The 12,500-nt window shown below is 38.2% G+C and overlaps 1 protein-coding gene across 4 annotated transcripts in view; it reads right to left on the reverse strand.

The window, feature by feature from the left end:
* The window catches only part of LOC138006353 (histamine H2 receptor-like), a 13,074-nt gene extending 6,520 nt beyond the window's left edge, over nt 1-6,554 (reverse strand). For 2 of the 4 annotated variants that reach the window (XM_068852623.1, XM_068852624.1), the window contains exons 1-3: nt 6,339-6,554; nt 6,141-6,246; nt 2,276-2,444 (exon numbers count right to left, since the gene is read on the reverse strand). The gene's annotated coding sequence lies outside the window, so the exon portion shown is untranslated. Of the gene's footprint in view, nt 91-2,275; nt 2,445-5,459; nt 5,592-6,140; nt 6,247-6,338 lie in introns of those variants that run through there. The other 2 variants (XM_068852625.1, XM_068852627.1) reach the window with 2 other exon arrangements.
* Nucleotides 6,555-12,500: the final 5,946 nt, after the last annotated feature.

Here is a 12,500-nt window from a genome sequence, read left to right on the forward strand (position 1 = left end):
ACAAATTTTATCGACTTTTCCACCCAATATTTTCTCACTTGTACAGTTCCATCGCATTCAAATTCTCCTCATCCACACGCATATGTTCAACAGGAAGTGAAAATTGAGGGAAAGAATTATCACGGTGAGGGAATTTTCACGTAATTCTGGAAAGTGACGTCCGTGCTCGGCCCTATTTATCGGAAATCGGAGTCGCTCAAAAGAAAGCGAACACCCACTATAGCCTGTTGTGTATGTGCTCTGTGGGAGTTCTCAGTTGGTTTTAAGTGGATTTGATCTTTTTTTTTCAAAGAAGCTTTTACACAGGTTTGTTACTGAGAGAAGAAAGTGGTTGAGTCGCGGAACACTAAATGAAATGAAAGGACAAAATCTTGACAGGAGCATCGAAACATAGAAATTTTTATTCTACCCTGTGTTTGCATTGAGTCGGTTTTTTGTCAAGATCGTGCATACAAAAGGCCGGCGTCAACGTGGTGTCCTGGGAAACCTTAGTGAGAACCACTCACAATAGGAACTTAAAACAAATTGGATAATGTAAGCTAAGAGAGCTTTTTTAATTATGAAGGGAAAATCCCAGGATCTGGTTGAGCGGTGAAATTTAAATTCTCTGCCTCTCGGAGGATGAAGGTGGAGCGCTCATCACTTCGGCACACAGTCAAGATAAGAACATAAATTAAATTCATACCGGAGGTGAAGACACTGGACTGACCCCCGACTCAACAGAAATTAATCCTGCCGTTCTTTCAAGAACTGAGCACAGTACTTAATATATTGACTGATAATAATAATAATAATAATAATAATAATAATAATAATAATAATAATAATAATAATACATTTATAGAGCGCTTAAACTACAAGTTAATATTCAAAAGCGCTTTACAATAAAATATATATCAAATATAAACTAAGAGTTCACAAATTAAAAGCCTTTTTAAAAGAAAAGTCTTCAGTTGTCTGAGATTCAGGGACAGTGTATTGATAACTTTGGAGTCTGGTGAGGCAGGTAATTTAAATGCCATCAATCATTCACTTTGTGTTTGGTTTGTTTTGAAGGACATACGATTTTTTTTCCCAGTGTGCCATTGTCTTCTTCTCAAGTGCGGTTTGTATCGAGCTGCAAACGAATATCGGACCCAGGCTCTCACTTGTCCTCTGTCATCGGCCAACGGACGGAAGTTGCATTAAAAAAAACCGGCTTTCATAACAATTGAGTTGGATGACATTGCTGATTCGATGTAGAATCCGCTCTTCGGGCTGAATCATTCAGAAAGACTGCTGATCTGGGTAACATTTGACTGATATCGTTGGATAACACGCATATTGGCAAGGTTTAGTAAGCCAAATAAAATTATTGATTATTTAAAACGAGGCCCAGTTGACTATTGAATTGTAAACAATACCACTTCTTATTCTGCTCAAAACAGTTTGTCATAGCTAAGCCGGTCAAACCGTCAGTGAAAAACAGAGGAAGAAAAGATATCGTATGGCTGATTACTGACATATCAACTGCCATCAAGCAAATTGACGTTATTTTTGCGAGGAAACATGGGATCAGTGGCAAAACTGGTTAGTCGACTAAATACACTTCCTTAAAACTCAGAGGCTTTTAGACAGAAAAACAAGGGAAAACAAAAGATAATGACAAACGTTCAAATTTTTGATTGGAAAAATTAAGAAAACGCCACAGGCAATTCATTTTCAAGGTTTCAATTTTTAGGTTTTGTAGTAGACGAAATGCACTTGGGTCGCGGATAGAATCTCTTGGTATATTATATGAGCTCTTTAAAAGCAATGCAAAGCTTGAACGAAGGCGACGATAGTCTAACATCTACAGAGCATTTTTTTGTCAACAAATCTGGAACTCCAATATAAAAGTTTCTAATGTCACCCCCAGGGCAGGTAATTCTCCCGACCGTGAAACGAAAACTTATCTTGTTGTCGGTTTAGCGCATTGTAGGGCGGCCGCAGAGATGATTATTTGGCTTACCGCAACGAAAAAAGACGATATTTTACATTACACTATTAAAATTAAACGCTTCTAAACAAAGATTTTAATGGAAAAAACGTCTCCAGGAATAAACGTTTGGTTGATCATGAGCCTGTTGCAAAACAACCCCGAGCAAAAAGAATGATCAGGGAATTATGGAATGGTTTAATATGGTTTGGTGTATCCGTGTACAAGGCAATGAAAAAAGAATGTTGTTGCTTTGAGTGAGTTCAAGGGCGATATACGAGAAAATGTCCGTATGAATATATGCATGGATGCACTTGCCTGATTTGATGCGCAGTTGGGTCAAGCTGAAGTGTCACAAGGACCCCATAGAAGACCACAGGACGTGGCTGCCTGTGATAACTCGGATCCTTCCTTGGCTTTCTTCAATTCGAGATGTGTTTTTATTCCTCTTCGTTTTTAATGCCACGAATAACGTCTTCTAAGCGTGCTGCAACGGAATAAAAGTGTTTATCATTTTTAACCCGAGCAGGTGCGACGGAGCTATTAATCATGCCATTTACAAGAGCTGAGTATTTTCTACAATAACAGCCGGAACTATTTTACCCACTGCTATAAAATGTTTTTTCTTTTTACGGGCCTTAATTGTTGAGTTTAGTGAAGACAGAATGGTGTTTATATAATGTTATTTAGGTATTGACTCGGGGGCAAAGAATCATTTTATACTATTTTTTCGTAGTTTATGAAAATAATAATACTATCCATAAAGGGATTTATTCGAGATCACCGACTCTGTATTTTCCATCACTTTCGAGATAGAATTATTTTGGATGCACGATATACGATTCTATGTGCTTCGTATAAACAAGTGAGTCCCCCTTTCTTGGTATCGGAGATATAAGAGATTGCCACGTCAGATTTGGTGTGAATATCTTCCCAACCACGTTTAAATGACATTTTTGGTTTCGAATTGCAAGCGGATCGAAATTTATGAAAAGACAATCTTTGACATCCTAAAATAAAACACATTTTGTGTCTGTCTAAGGGCTCAAAAATCACAAAAATATTCTTAACTACTGATCGTACCAGTTCACAACAACGTATTTTCCATGCGGACGGAATCATCATGTGTTGGTGGAGGTTTATCATTTTTGAGTTGGTGGAAAAATCCTTAGGTGTGACAATTAGAGCTCCCTATAAAAGCATACTATGATTGACGCGAAAGTACTGATATTGCAGTCACAAAATAATACAATTTCACTCTTGTCCCCTTATAAGGCAATCAACACTTAGTCGGAACTGTTGAATAGCATTTTCCAGCCACTGTGACAAATTGTTAGGTATCGATTTTAGAGTGAATGAAATTTCGTATATTTAAATCACGGAGTGGACATGAAAATCAATTGTCAGGGGAACCCAATGAGCGGATGTCTTAAAATTTGTCAGAATGACCGAAAATGGTTTACACAATAGGGGAAATTCAGGTTGTAGAAATATTTAGGAAATCTGTTCACAAAATTGTTTGTTTTCGGGGTGCAGGGTTGGCGCAATGATGAGAGCACTCGCCTTCCACTATTGTGGCCAGGGTTAGATTCCCAGACTCGGCGTCATATGTGGGTTGAGTTAGTTGGTTCTCTACTCTGCACCGAGAGGTTTTCTCCGGGTACTCCGGTTTCCCCTCTCCTCAAAAACCAACATTTGACTTGACTTGTCTTAATTGTTAATTTCAATATACAGTGTCCCCAATTAGTGCTTCAGTGCAAGAACGACTAGACACTTAAATAAAGTTCCTTTTCTTTTCTTTTTCCTTTATTTCGCCGCCTCGAAAGACTGAGTTTGAATATTCAAAAGTATTCGAAAAGTCTAGCCCACCTTCCTTCCGAAAAGATATTTACCAAAATTATTCGTTGGGTGCCTCTGGATTGTGAATGGCTGAGTAATGATTGGCATGTTTATCCGATCAGCAGCTCTCGAGATAAAACTAAAAATGGGAAACTCTTACAAACGGAGCTTTCGGAATGGGAACACCTTCCTCTTGTCGTCGGCATTTATCAATTTCCTAAAACAAGCTCCAAGATTATTACAAAACAATCAAAGGACTCGTCTTGGTCTTGAAGCAGTTTTCAAAGAAGTTTTGAAAAGATGATCTCCAAGAGAACTGAAACATTCTTGCGTATGCGAAGTCATTGTGAAGTCATTTCCTGCCTTGGGGGGATTACGAGCTTCGGTGTATAGGTATATTGTGCTTCCTTGAGCTTCAGAATATCATTCCATATTAAGATTTCTCTTCAATCTCCCTTAGAAGCTTTTCTTAAATTTGCACAATTACAATCCGGTTGAGGTAAATCTCTAAATTTTGTTTTCAAAAAGAAAATTTGAACTGAACGAAGAATCTTTCAAGTTATTTTTACTCCAAAAGTTATCAAGATTGCATGCAGGGGCTTTTGAAAAGTACCATGTGATTGGCTTTCTTTGCAGTCTTTCCAATGTCGAGACACATTGGACCTTTGGAACAAACTTAAAGTACAGTGCAACCTGTTTCTTGTAAAACTGAAAACACCATATTTTGTTCCACTTTTACTATTTTTCGATTGCAGCAAAAGCCGGAGTGTTATGTTTTTTTTTGGAAAGGCACCAATCATTATGCATGTTGAATATACTTACGTATTTATGACCAGGGGTCATTAAAAGTGATAGTTAACTTGATGAGCAAAGCGCGAAATTACAAATGGCCTTAATCCGGCCGTAAACTTTGTGCAAACAAATTATTCAATAAAAAAATGGGTGTAAGTAGTAAGTACATGTTACCTCTGAAGCATTTTGCAAGGCGCAGTAACTTGAACTTTTTAAAATCTTGTTTACTGGAGTGTGTTCAGTGTGTTTATAAACTGAACAAGCCTCAAAAAACAGCTTAAAAGCTACCTAGGTCATTAAGGCACCGTAATGATGAATTATTTTCGATAAATTACACAGAGGTAAAAGCACGGTTTATTCTTGAAAAATTATGACTTTAGGTTTTTATACGTGGCTGTCAAACAAAAAAATAAGCAGGGCTTTGAAGTTTATCTAGTTACCAAGCTCTTGTGATGGCAAAAGTTGCTTTACTAGTTGGCTTAGGAAAAGCGTTAATAGTCGCCACCCACAAGACTTTACTCTTGGTATGACAGATGACAGTTTGGCGAGGAATACTGTATTTTTATTACGTGCATGATCAGTACGTAGGAATTCCGGGGGAAAATGAGGGAGTGTGTTTAATTTCAGTTTAGTTGGATTGAACTGAGTAGTTCGCATTTTTATTGCCGTATTTTTTAGATCAACTTGATGAAGAAGCATAAACTGCTCTATGTAAAGATACAATGAACGCTCAAACTATGATCTCACTAGCGATCAGAAAAAGACTGAATATTAACGAGAGTTTCGACACAACTGGTTGAATCGCATGAATTCAAGGTTTAGGAACCTAGGAGTGTAAGAATCTAATATGTGAGACATCCTTGAGTTCTACCTCGAATCCAAGCTCTCTCTCCCTTTTCTCCTCTTCCTGGGACCACCATAATAAAAGAAAACTTTTCTGGTAATATTAATCCCTCGGCAACACCAGTCATGTAAGAGAAATCAAATGTTTGTCAAGCGTCTCCTAGTAGATTAAGCAAACTTTTTATTAGGACTAGCCAGTCGGAAGCATTCGGAAGTCAACGATTCGATATCAAATCGTTCGCAAACTTGAACAATCTGCGGTTGACAAATGTTTCACACTGCATGGATCAGTTACACAGTGTACCGTTATTGATTACAGAATATATTGCAGTTTGATCTGAATGTTAGAATGTTTGTCTCTGGGTTGTTGAAGCGGTGTGCAGCACAATAACGATTCCCGTTATAATAGCCAGGATTTTTTCCAGGTTTCTATGCAGCTGTTCATATTACGACGATCCTTCGAACATCAAAAGCATTTTATACACGCATTTCGTATACTGCATAGAAATAAGTTTGTTCATTCACATTATTACAAATGAACTGTGACAGCCTTAACGGTGTTGAACCTAATATACATTTGCTTGGAAAATACGCGGAGTTTAGTAAAATTACGCTGCATGCAGTTATCTTGAAAAGCATTTTGTCAGGCAAACCAACTTGTTCAGTTTTCCGTACATGTACTTTGTCTTTGATTTTAATGAAAACTTACCTTGATAATAAATTGAAGAAAACGCTGTATGTGACTGTACTTTGGATGATCACCGAGTTATTGCCATTCCCTTCACCAAGTCTGCGCACTTGTTTACGATCAGCTTCTGAAAACAACGGCGTGTTACTTATGTGTGTCTATTATAAGCCGAATGCAAATTTTAATGCATATTGAAAAGAATGACGATTAAATTTTTACCGCTTTCATGACATTCACAAAGAAACCACTGGATAGCTTAAACAGTACAGCATTAATCATGACTACAAATATGGAATGTAATCATATTTCGACGAACCGATAACCACTCTTTGCTGCAAAATCTTCTGCGTATCAAGTCGCGCATTAAGAATCGTCCTTTTTTCTACAGAGGTGAGATAGAGCATTCAGTGTTCTTTAAACCTAATTTTTCATAGATGCCGAATTGTACCTTAAATTAACACTATATTACGTCCGGCCGTAGTATTGTGGCTACGCGACTAAATATAGTTCATTTGTTCGGTCAAGGTTTCTTTACCGTTAAAGTAAAGTATTTGACCGTCGAGTAAAATTTATCCCATTGCATATTTATCACATGCAATCAAAATTTTGAACGCACGAGGGCAAGAGTTCGCCCGTTTAAGCTAAGATATTCCCTTAAATTGCAAATGCTCGCTGTGAACTCGCTAGTTATAACCGGCTTGGGGACCGCGATTTGTAGTTTCAACGTCAAATTGTTAGTACAAATGAATCAATAACAAGGTTCAGTATTTTCGGAAACAATAGGTGGAGGACGTTACTTCTCATTGACGTCACAGGTATTACGTACTTCTTGAAGATATCCTTTTTAATGGAGCAAGCGGAAAACTAGCCCAGGAAATGAGCTGTTGTAATGTAGGCTCTTGTCCAGCTGGTCCTTCAGTACCCGATGACATATCTCAATACAAAACATCATGATGTAGCATTTAAAAATCTTTTTAACTAGCTTGCAATCGGAATTCGAGTCCTTACATTTCACATGGAATGAAGAAAACTTTGACATTGATAAAAACATAAATCCCTGTGCCTGTGGTCCTCCAGAATGTGGGAGACCTTGGCACAAGACCACCAGATTGGAGAAACTAGCCCGGCCCCTGCTTCTCATATGATGATGACGGTGAAGAACTTTCACCCAGACATAACGCGCTTAACCTAACAAAGCAGGAGAATAAAGTTTTTTCTCTCCTCGCTATGAAGAAATTGATCCCTCACCTTGTCAGTGGGGAAGGAAGAACGCTGCACAGTTGCTTTCACGGGTAACTGCGATAGAAGATTCCTGCAGTATTGATGATCCCTGGGGATGGTTGCTTATGGTAAATAAGCGGACTCTCTCTGCACTCGTCCTCCATTTTGATCAAGCGTCCGAGGACAGAGGTGCAACGACCCACCCACCCTGAAAATTCGTTGGTGTATACACGAGGGTACAGGTTTTCACTTTCACAAAGGGCGCTTGATCAACGGTCTCCCATACCTCAATTTTTTCATGGGGCCGAGAGGGGGAGCTAGACTGAGGTTGCTACGTAGTTCCCTTCCCGTCACCTTTGATGTCTATCATCCTTATCTTTGTGATTTTATGGATCATGTTTTATGGACCTCTTTTGTTAGCCACACTTATTGTCCATGTAGCAAGACAGATGTTTATTCTTCAGTTTTTCGCTTGTATTCATGCGCATAAATAATCTTCCGTTTCAAAGGCACAGTGCAAAACAACAGCTTTATTTTTGACGGAGAAGTATCCTAGTCTATTTCGTCATTTGCTGATATAAGTTTGATAATGGTATATTCAAGTTGCTTTTGTCGGTAACCTTACCATTGCGTGTAAGTTAGAAAGAAAATCCCCTCTTGACGTAAGAGTTTCAGTGTGTTAAAGCATTAATGCAAAGTAGATGCGGTTTTTAGAGAAAGGGTTTTGTTGTCGATACTATTTATATCGTTGGACAATGCGAAGCTAACGAACAAGCAATTACAGCTTTTTAATGTAATATCTTTCCCTTTAACTTCATTTACATGGGAGACTGCAAAAAGAGTGTCAAATGAATTGCAATTACAATGATTGATATTTTGAAAGGCATGCAGCGAAAAAAAAAAACGATTTTAACGGAATAGAATTTATCAACTCGTTTAATGGCTAGTCCACAAGGGAACCTTTTTGGAGTTAAGAAATATCTCCTCCATTTGTTTTTAGTAATACGGTATATTTTTTTCCATCCACTCGGAAAAAATGTGACATAATAAGATTTTTAAAGTAACATCAGAGGTTAATTCTTTTTCAAAAGTGTATGTTAATTTTTTCATCTGATAGTGTTGAGGTTTTGGCGGCGGCGGGAACCGTAGCTGAAGGAACGTTTCAGTGAAATATCTTACAGATCAGCAATAAATTTATTTACATCAATGACGATTTCAGGGAATCAATGTTGCTCCTGCGGAAATGAAAACTGAGTGGTTTAAAAACTCCAAATTAATATCAGTCAGTCGACATAAGTGAGAGAAACTCATATTTTATAGAAAGGAAATGGCCCTTGTTCACTTCACACTGGGTTAGTTTTGTCAACATAGATATATTTTCGGTGCATGAGGTAAAAAACCACTAACTTCGCATTTTTTTCTTTTTTCCTTCCTTATATAACTGTCCTGTAACATTGTGACTAAATTCTGGCGGTGTTTTTCGTAACATTATCTAAAATATTAAATAGTTTCAAACCTTTCAGCCAAAGTCGAATATGATGTTTGCTTCAAAGCAGCGAATTCACCAAGTGAAGAATTAAAAGTCGTGGCTGCACAAACGATCTTTTCACTCGCGCAGTTAATTCTTTCAAAATTTGTCACTTTGCGCTTGAGAACTGTGACGAGTGTCAGGTTGGTAAACTTGTATCTGGGACCGTGACAAATCTTGAGGAAAAGTGCGACGGTGCAGGAGCCCATTGGGCGGTGCACGAATCGCACACTTCGAGAGATCTGGGCATAAATGAAAGAAGAGTCAGTGTGCACGTGAGTTTGCCTAGTTTTGTGAGAAAAATGACAATTTAACTTTCATCACCAGCTTTGAATGGAATTTCAGTAGATACCCAGCCTAATAATTCATTGCTCGAGCTCGTCGGCTCTTTTGAAAATTGAATTGACGTTATTTTTCTGAAAGAATGAAATGTTAATGACAAGATTATTAAGTGCAGGAAAGCAAAGTGAGTATTAACGATCAGCTAGTATGTAATTTTCTTTCGAAAAACACTATTTTGTCTGCGTAGTAGATTACTTATGTGATCTAACTGGTTGAGTCACATAATTACAACAATTAATAAAGCAAAAATTCTGCTCAAACATTAATTGAGGCGTGTGCATGTCGTGATTTATGGGCACTACGAACATTTCCTCTTTCACCGCGGCTTAGTTCGTCGAGAGCGAGAAGAAAGGGACGAGAAAAATCTGGATTCCATCCTCCTTGAATCCAGATTTCGCGCGGCCATTTTTTCTCGTGATTAGAGTGTAATGTGAATTGCTAGGTTTCTACCCCATATAAACCATGTGGGCGTTAGCCCTAGTAATGGAATGGTCCACACAAGGACAGACAAAAACTCTGACCAGGGTGGGAATTGAACCCACGATCTTCGGGTTAAATCTCCGCCGCTCTACCGACTGAGCTACAAGGTCAGACGGAAGCAGGCCGTGGGAACTGAAGATGTTAAACTCGCGGCAATGAACATGTACAAATACTAGGAAAGATTACTCGCGTTGCGCGCTCGTTCGATTTTGAAATCACACGTATGATTTCAGACCAAATTGCACCCCACTCAGTTCAATTACCATTATAACTGTGTTTATAAACCTGTCATTTACGCTGAAATATTATTTAAGCATGCCGTTTCAGTGGCTCTTGTTTGATACAATTTTTTTCCATGTTCTCTTAACTTACGTGCCGATTTTTCTACTAATTTTCTCCTCGTGAAATGCAGCTACACATTTACGATTAACTGTAAGAATGCAACAAAGAGCGACGTTAGAAAAGAAAAAAAAATAGGCACGCATTGCGTAAATGTGGTAGTGCAATAACACAGCGTTGTATAAAATAGACCCTTCCACGTTTTTTTACCGCCATCTTGTCTGGGGAGCAAACACGGCAAAATTTACAGTAAATGTATGGGATTTCTGCCGACTTTGAACCGCTGTAGCGCCGCTAAAAAGAGACAGATTTCCAACGTTTGTCACTACTTTAAATAGTTTTCTTGATAACATTCATTCAACAAAAAATAAGACTATTAAGCAAGGTATGACATGCGTAAATTCGAATAATTAATCTTCTCATGTTGCTTCTAATCTCGCGGCGATTTGCCGTGATCATTTTAGAAGGGTTTGTATGGAATCTTAAAAATTAGTTTATGGTCGTTGTAGCCTGAATCTGTTCTTTACATTTCATGAAAATAATCTCAGTATAAATGTCGTTTAGAAGACACTATCACTGTGGAAAGCTGTCTACTTTTAGCGGCGCTACAGTGGTTCGAAGGCGGCCAAAATCCTTACTATACATTTTGCCGTGTTTGCTCCCCAACCAAGATGGCGCCAAAACCCGTGGAACGGTCTATTGTCAACTGAGCTGCCTTATGTCTTCCAGGAGATTCAAGTTATCTTTGCGTAAGATGTAGCTCTAATAGTACACGATATTGTTTTGGTACCGTATATCATTATAGTGCAATGGTAGACATCTTAGGTAAATAGCCCTTGAGAAGACATGTGGTTACTTGTAAAATACTAAATCCCAGAACGATTGAAGAAAATGAAACGGAATCGAGAAACATTGGCTTCGAGGCTGACATTTTGATCATTTTCAAGTTCACTTACAACTTCTTTTTTACCACAAGTTTGAGCGTGCACTCTGAGCCTCTAACAGCTTTCTAAGACAAAAATTCACTTATATTAATCCCTGTCGGGCGGAGTTAGTATCTGAATGGGTGACCTAAAAAATATACCACTTTGTAACAGAAACATAAGACCGAAAATTCTAATTTAACGCTCAAAAATGCAAACCAAGCAAGGTACAGATTTTGTTAGGCTGCCTTATGCGAAACAAATATTGATGCAAAAGTAAATAAATATTGATACACAGTTTTTAGGAAGACTAGAAGATGTTTTCAGGAAGTGTCGATCGAGAATAAAATATTTTGCCATCAGCAACACAATTTGTGACATGAAAACAACTTAAATTTTGAACCGAGAATATAAAAAGTTACTATGCATCAACGAAAAACATTTTGGGAGATTTTTGACACGTTCAATATTTCTATTGTACTTTTGGCTGCACAAGTAAATCGCAAAATCGAAAGTGACATCGAATTCAGCGGGCGCCGTTTTCAAGTTACCTTGCATATGCTCGCGAAACCGTGAAAGGATACATCTGTGTCAAAATGATGGCAAGACACCGGGTTTTCTGTTTTGTTAGTTTGTTTTTTTTTCTTTCAGGTGTTTTAAAGATTGACAAGAAATGTGCAACTTGAACACAAAGGGGTTCACCATTGTTTCTGCTAAGTCCAAAATTTTACTCTCCTAAACGAGATTATTCATCACCAGGTAATTCCATCGCTTTAGAAATAGCAGCTGCTTTATAATTCATCAGCGTCACAAATTCTTGCCAATTTTGGAGCTCATTTTGTTGAAACTCAAGCACGCTTTCAACAGACCTGTTTATGTTCGTGAGTTATGCACGCGCTGCGGGCCTATTGTCACGACGGACTTGACACTCTTCTTACCACCCCGGTGACACAGTGTGTAGTGCACTGCACTACCACAAAAAACAGAGAAAAAACGAGATCAGTTTTCCTTAAAATAGATGTTACAGACAGGGTTACAGACAGAAGACAGAAGTGATCCCCCCACTTATGTGGAAAATTTAAGCAATGTCACTCCACAGACACCCATCGCGCAGAATGGTTGGACATCATCAATCATTTATAAGGCTCTCACGCGCGCAAAGAAAATGCGCCATTTTACTAAAGTAGCTAGAAAGCTTCGCTTTTTTCTGTTCCAAGCAAATACAAAGTGAAATGACAAAGAGCGGCTTTGTGAAGATTAAGCATTAATTTACTGATCTCCCGTCTCAGATTTAGATTTGTACTTGTCTAACTATAACGTAAGTCCTTTTAACTTTGAAATTGCACCAAAATAGAACACTTTTCGTATGAGAAGAGCGACGCATTTTCCTGCTACCGAGCAAGTGATAACATGAAATAAAGAGTGGATAATGAAAGACATAATGTAACAGTATGAAATTCCGCTTTATATTCCACTTAACGGAGGGTTAATACTGTCCCTTCCACGATGAAACTACTCAGTTGCTACATGTTCAAAAATGGCGCTCGA

The sequence above is a fragment of the Montipora foliosa genome, chromosome 6, assembly GCF_036669935.1.
Source record: "Montipora foliosa isolate CH-2021 chromosome 6, ASM3666993v2, whole genome shotgun sequence".
NCBI lineage: Eukaryota > Metazoa > Cnidaria > Anthozoa > Scleractinia > Acroporidae > Montipora > Montipora foliosa.